Source organism: Mustela lutreola, chromosome 5, assembly GCF_030435805.1.
Source record: "Mustela lutreola isolate mMusLut2 chromosome 5, mMusLut2.pri, whole genome shotgun sequence".
Lineage (NCBI taxonomy): Eukaryota > Metazoa > Chordata > Mammalia > Carnivora > Mustelidae > Mustela > Mustela lutreola.
The window spans coordinates 108,794,513-108,801,931 of NC_081294.1; positions in this window are offsets into that span (position 1 = coordinate 108,794,513).

The following is a 7,419-nucleotide window of genomic DNA, read 5'->3' on the forward strand; positions in this document are numbered from 1 at the left end:
TAAAGGACATCATCAGGTCAATTGAGAAACATGCAAAAAGGATAGTAGATTAGAAAAAAGATTCTATCAATGATCTATAATTACAGTACAGCTTAAACTGTGCTATAGTTATATAAGAACATACTTTTATTCTTAGGAAATGCACACCAAAGTGTGCAGAGGTAAAGATTCATGGTGTATGCAACTTGCTTTTAAATGATGTTTAAAAAATGTTGTACCTATTTTTTATACATAAAATGGTATGTATGTATATATATGAACTATATATATATATACACACACATACACACACACACATACATGTATATGAATGCAAATATATACATGTACAGTCTTAGTTCACTCAGGTTGCTGTAACAAAAATACTGTAAACTGAGTGACTTATAAACAACAGAAATATATTTTTCACAGTTCTGGAGGTTGAGAAGTCCAGGGTCATGGCGCCAACAGATCTGGTGTCTGGTGAGAGCTGTCTTCTCATTGTAACTTCACATAGTGGACGAGGCAAGCAAGCTCTCTCAAGACTTTTCTGAGGGCACTAATCCCAGTGATCTCTCAGAGGTCCTCCTTTCTAATATACCATCACTTTGGAGATTCAGATTTCAACATATGAATGTTATGAAGACACAAACATTCAATCCATAGTGTATTTATACATGAGAAGACAGAGAATGGGGCACCTGGATGGCTCAGTCAGTTAAGATCTGATCTTGATTTTGGCTTAGGTCATGATCTCAGGGTAATAAGATGGAGCCCTGTGTTGGGCTCCCCGCTTAGTGGGGAATCTGCTCCAGATTCTCTCTCTTCCTCTCACTCTGCCCCTTTTCCCCCCACCCCTCCTCATTCTCTTTCTCTCTCTCTAACATAAATAAATTTTTAAAAAAATAAATTTTTAAAAAAGAGAAATAAATGATAAAGCAAATGGTATAAAATTTTATCAGTAAGTGAACCTGGCTAAAGGGCATACGAGGGTTCTGTGTACAGTTCTTATTCTTGAATCTTTTCTGTAAGTATTAAAGTATTTCCAAATAAAAAGTAAAAAACCAACCAAACAAAAAAAACAAAACAAAACAAAAAAACCCTAAAAATTCAACATCAAAAAAAAAAATTAAGACTTTCTGATATTCAACATCCCATTATTTGACTTTGGGGGTACTAACAGTGTACTTCCTTGTAGGCAAATTGTTTAAGAAAATAATACAGTTGGGAAGCAAACTTCTATTAAGACTGTAGAAGAGGGGGGCACCTGGGTGGCTCAGTGGGTTAAGCCGCTGCTCAGGTCATGATCTCAGGGTCCTGGGATCGAGTCCTGCATCAGGCTCTCTGCTCAGCTGGGAGCCTGCTTCACTCTCTCTCTCTCTCTGCCTGCCTCTCCATCTACCTGTGATTTCTCTCTGTCAAATAAATAAATAAAATCTTTATTTAAAAAAAAAAAAAAAAAGAGTGTAAAAGAGGGCTCTTTAAAGGAGCAGAAGTGCTTGGGGAGTGTTTGCAAGTTGGAAAAAGCATCCTGTGGTGGAGAAACTGATAGTCTTGGCTGACAGCCAGTGGGGTCTCCAGGCAGAGGCTGCCTGTGCAGGGACGGTATCTTCTTAGATGTCTCTGGCAAGGCAGAGACCAGGTAGCCACATGAAAGGAGAGTGAGAGGAAGGGAAAGGACTCTGGAGGAACAGTAGGAAAGAGAAGGGAATTGTCACATTAGTTACTATCACTGAGTGCTTCCTATATGCTGGCTTTGTTCTTTGATTCCTTTACTTCATTTTATCTCCTCCTCTCTCTGAGTCAGCCTGCAAGATTAGTATCAGTATTTCCCTTTTACGGGTAAAGAACCTGGGACCCAGAGAAAAAAGTTAAAGCTGTACAAGTTAGAGCTGATACTTAAACTGAAGTCTATTTGTTGTCAAAGCTCTTAACCACTACATTATAAGGTTCCCCAGTGGCTTTTTTGGGGAAGGGGAGTCAGGGTGCCCCAACAGTTCTCTCAGTAAGCGTGTTGGCAGCTCCAGGGCTGGGCCCTAGGTGTCAAGATGTTAGGAACATCCATCTCGACTTTGGCTGTTCCAGCAGTCAGATCACTTGAAGTCAATAAAGAACTGTCCCAGGGAGTAGTTTCTTAGATTGCCGAACGCCTAATGCCAAGAGAAGCAATTCCATTTCTCATGCGGCCCCATGTAGTTCCAACTCCCTTTCCTTCCGTGCTATGCAGACACGCACTATGGAGTGTAAAAAGTGATTTGGGGGCCAAATACTACAGTATGGATGGAAAACCCTTGCCTCATACAGAAACAGCTGTGGAGTTCTTGGTATTATTCTTTCTTCTCTGACTGTTAAAGAAACCACTTGAAAATATACTCTCCAGGATGATAGGCGGTTTGTTTAAGGAGCTGCACACATCACAGAGGTATTGAGTTGTTCATTAGGTTTTTGTTAGGTGGAGAGTAGGTTTCCAGATATAGCCAATGACATCCATTTATGGGGCGGCAGGGACTTCAGCATTCAGGTTGTTTTTCTTACTTCCCACACAAAACCAAATTGTGGTTCAACCTTGCTTGAGAGTTCTATTCTCTTTTTCAAAGATCAGGGATGCCCAAGTTTATGAGGAAAAACTGCTTTTTCAAGAACCAATGATTCTGCCTATTTCTAAGCTAAAAGCAAAGTTCATCATGCCCAAAGTGTAGGCTGAAAAAGGGATTGGCCAACCATCTGTTATGGGATATATGGTCATTAGGAAGTTGTCTTGCTTATAAGAAGCTGAACTTCCTCAGGCTTTGTTATCTTGTTTCCTTTCCATTGCTGGATTTTCGAACCTTGTGTGTAGATCATCTGTCTCATATATCTAAATGAAAATTGCCTCAGAGAACGAAAATATTTCTAATTCTTAATCCCCAGTACAGATAAGCCCCAATTAGTTTGTCTTTGGACTGTCTGTTTGTTGGGTCATCTACCTACTTTGTTTGTTTATATTTATTGTTGTTAGTGGCAAGATTAAAGAGTACCATGATTAAGTAATTTTTAAAATATATTGGACATTTGTTCTGGGTCACATATAGGGACACCAAGACATAGTTTCTGCCCTCAAGATTCTCATAACCCAAAGGGAGTAACAGGGAAATAAGCAAACAGCACACAGGAAGATAAGTATTATGGTCCCTGCCCTTGATGTCAGCTCCTCCTTCTTTTTCATATCAGTGAAACTGTCTGCTTCAGGCAAGAATGACACAGAGTCTTCCTGTGAAAGCATGCTTCCCATGGGAATGGGGATTGAGAGAGGGTTTAGGGTAAGAAAAGGAAACTGACCTGATGTGCAAGAAGTTCCTCAGGCTCTCAGTAAGGCATGGGTGCAGGAGCCTGGAGTGAGAGGATGTCTTCTCCAGGACAGAGTCTTTTCCTTTCTGGAGCGGTTGCAGTCAGAAGTGACACATAGGTGGAGCGCTATAACATCCATTTTAAGCCAATTAAGTAGGATGAGAAGGATAAGGAATACCTCTGGGAACTTTATGATTGAGATTTTCCCTCTGTTCCTTGAGTGCAGAGAAAAATAAATGATAAGAGAAACTGTTCTCTTAATTTTCATTTTTGGAGCTAGAATAACTTACAGAGAGAGAAACACAGCCAGTGGTGCCTCCAGAAAAAGTCTTACTAGTTCAACAAAGCAAACGCTGATTCTCTACATATTTATTCCTGGAGAAGTATCATTTGGAGCCCTGGCTAGTTCTTCACATAGGACTCTACTTTATACATATGCAGAAATGTGGTTTTCTATGTATGGTTCATCAGCCAAAAATAAGGTTGTATTTGGCTTCCTTAAAAGTGGTCATGTGTGAAGCTGAGTGGAGGAAATTATAAGTCGTATTTTGGGTTATTTTAAAATTTAATTGATAGAATTATGAACTAAATTCAAAGGCTATGTAGGCCAACATTTTCTGAGAAATACACCAGATGTTATGTGGTTATATGTGAGTATACCTGAAAATGATTTTGAACACTAAAGTCTGAACCCACAACATAAACATTTTTAATTTTTCTTAAAAAGACTCTTAAGACTGAAGAATGAAAATGTTTAGGAGGTGAGCTTACCAAGGCCCAATCAGTGAAGCCAGGTCTACATGAAGCCCCCAAATCAACTTCTGCTTGGTGGGGTCTTAGAATTATCTTAAATGAAAGGGAAAATTGCCTATAACTGCAAGGGGAAGTAGTCATTAAGGCAGGCACAATCACCACCAAAATAGACCACTTCTTTTTTTTTTTAAGATTTTATTTATTTATTTGACAGATCACAAGTAGGCAGAGAGGCAGGCAGAGAAGAGGGGGAAGCAGGTTGCCTCCTGAGCAGAGAGCGCAATGTGGGCCTCCATCCCAGGACCCTGAGATCATGACCTGAGCCAAAGACAGAGGCTTAACCCACTGGCCCCCAGGTGCCCCCCAAATAGACCACTTCTTGACTTAAATATGTTTCATCACTGGACACTATAATAAACCTGAACTGAACAATAAGATCACTTAGATGTACCAGATAGTTACTTCTTGAGTAACTATCTTGTCTTTTTCTCCATTCTGTCTTATCTTGTCTTCTTGTCCTCTTCTCCATTCTGTCATACTTCATTCCTAATGTGAGGGACATTTCAGAAAACAACAAAGGAAAGTTCATCACTCCAGATTTGATCCTGTGTGTTTGCCAGAACTTACAGGTTTATGCTTCCCTTGAATATACTTGGCTGTCAGCTAGAGTCACCAAGATACGTTTGAATCCATCAGGTTGTAGGATTAGCAAAACTTTATCTCTGTCTACCTTTGGTTTTTAGCTGTGAGTCTTTAACAAAAATAAGAGAAAAACAAAGTTTATTAATGCATGCAGTGTATATCACGTGGGAGAAACCTAAACCAAAAGTAACTAAAAGGGGCAACTTAGAATTCCAGCTTAAGTATTACACAGCATCTTCAACAAAGAACGATATGTTAGTAGAGAAATGACTGGACAAAGGAAAGCAGTTTTTGGCTTCTAAGGGCAGTGAACTGTGAGAATGTAGATGTATGGGAGGAAACTAATGGAGTGAGGTTTGTTTCCAGATTCATCTGGAATCATCTCTGGGCTGATAAGAGTCTGTCTCCAGCAAAAGAATTTATATCCTGCCTTTAAGCAGTAGAGAGAGAGTTTTGGTGTTTTGTTTTGGTTTCTGCTTTTGTAGCTTCTTAGTTGCCTTTAGTTTGAAATAATTTTTATGTCAAAGAGGGATATTTTAGGGTTACATATTCTGGTTTCCTTCAAGGGCCACTTAAGAAGAATTAACTGGTAGTCCTTTGGCAGAAACTTCCCAGACCAGGATATGTCTTTATTAGTCCTAAAGATGCCCTCTTTCTTCTGATGCCCTCCCTACTACTAACCATGATCCTTTGCTGCTAGACTCTCAAGAATGGAAAATTGTCCCATGCCTCTTTTGTCACTTTATTTATTTACTTAAATAATAAATAAATAAGTAGGCTCCATGCCTAGCATGGAACCCAACATGGGGCTTCAACTCCCTACCAGGAGATCAAGACCAGAGCTAGACCAATCTAGAGTTGGCAGCTGAGCCACCCAAGTGCCTTTTGCCACTTCTTAGTTTGAAATCTTACAACACCTAGAAGATTTGCAAAGACAGCCATTGAATCTTAACCCCGCTTTCCTTAATGTTAGCTATGCTGTGTATCGCTCTCTTATTGTGGTTTGAATTTACATTTTCTTAGTGACTACCAATGCTGAGCATTTTTTCATAAGATTATTTACTGTCCATATGTCTTCTTGGGTGAAGCATCTGTTCAGAAATGTGTCCCTTTTTTTTTTTTTAATTTTCACTTATTTGACAGAGAGAGAGAAATCACAAGTAGGCACAGAGAGGCAAGCAGAGAGAGGGGAGAAAGCAGGTTCCCCGTAGAGCAGAGAGCCCGATGTGGGGCTCAATCCCAGGACCCTGGGATCATGACCCGAGCCGAAGGCAGAGGCTTTAACCCACTGAGCCACCCAGGCGCCCCTGTGTCCCATTTTTTAAATTGGGTTGTCTGTTTTCTTATTGTTGGGTTTTGAGAAGTCTTTATATAAATTAATTACCAAATGTATGATTTGCAGATATTTTCTACCAGTCTTCGGTGCTCTTTATTTCCTTTCCCATATCCAACTTTCAGTCTGATATCCTGCTTGGTGAAATTCTTTTAAGATTTCTTGCAGAATAGATCTGTAGGCAATGATTCCACTCATTTTTATTTGAGAGTCTTTTTTTTTTTTTCTCCTGTAGTTTTGAAAGTTATTTTCATATGTTGAAGTCTGGGTTGTTGGTTTCCCCACAACCCCCACACAAGCATTTTAACCGTCTCTCGCATTGTCTCCTGGGTTATATGGCTTCTGGTAAGAAATCTGCTGTAATACTTAACCTTTCTTCCTTTGTATGTAATGTTTCTTTTTCTTCGGGTTGCTTTAGAATTTTGTTTGACTCTTGCTTTCGGTAGTTTGAATACAGCATGTGAAGGGGTGTGTGTGTGTGTGTGTGTGTGTGTGTTAGTATTTATCCTCCTTGCTTTTCTCTGAGTACTTTGGCATCTGCCATTACTTTGGGGGAGTTCTTGGACATTTTTTCTTCAAGAATTTCTTCTATACTGTTCTGTCTTTTCTTTTTAGGATTCCTATTATGTGTAAATGTCAGGCATTGTCCCAGAGCTATGGTTTATTTTTCACTTTTTTTCCCCCTCTGTTTCAGTTTGTGTTGTTTCTGTTGCCTTATCTCCAGGTTAACTGATGCTTTCACTGGTAAAGTTCATTGAGCCTGTCAGTGCCATCCATTTGCTTTGTTACTGTGCTTTTCACTATCAGCATTTTCATTTGATTCATATTTCTCTGATAATACTATTCATCTGGTCTTGCATGTTGCCTACTTTTGTGTTTAGAGCTTTTCATTGTTACTTTAAAATTCCCTGTCAGATAGCTCCATGTCTGCGTCATATCTAAGTCTGGTTCTAATGATTGCCTTTCTTTGTGCCTCTTTCTTTCCTTTTCATATACCTCATATTATTTTTGGGAAAGCTGGATGTCTTATATATGATAGAAGAGACTGAGATAAATAGTTTTTAATCCCTGGAAATGGACACACCTTTCCTTTCATTAGGTCTTTAGGGTAGGGATTGGAGGTAATACTGTGAACAGTTGGGCTGGTTTTCAGGGGTTTTGTTGCTATGGTTACCCTGGATGTTCCAAGGGCTTCACATTTCTTAGGGCTGCCTCGTGTTTAGGGTGGGAGTTTGTTTGGAGAGCAGTGTCTGTTTGGTCTTCTCTTCCTAATTGCCTCAAAGATGTTCTCTTTGTGCAATCTTACCTCCTCTCTCCGCAATATTATTACCTGTTGGAACATTTTTCTTAGTGATAAAGGACAGTGGAATGGAACGTTCTCTATT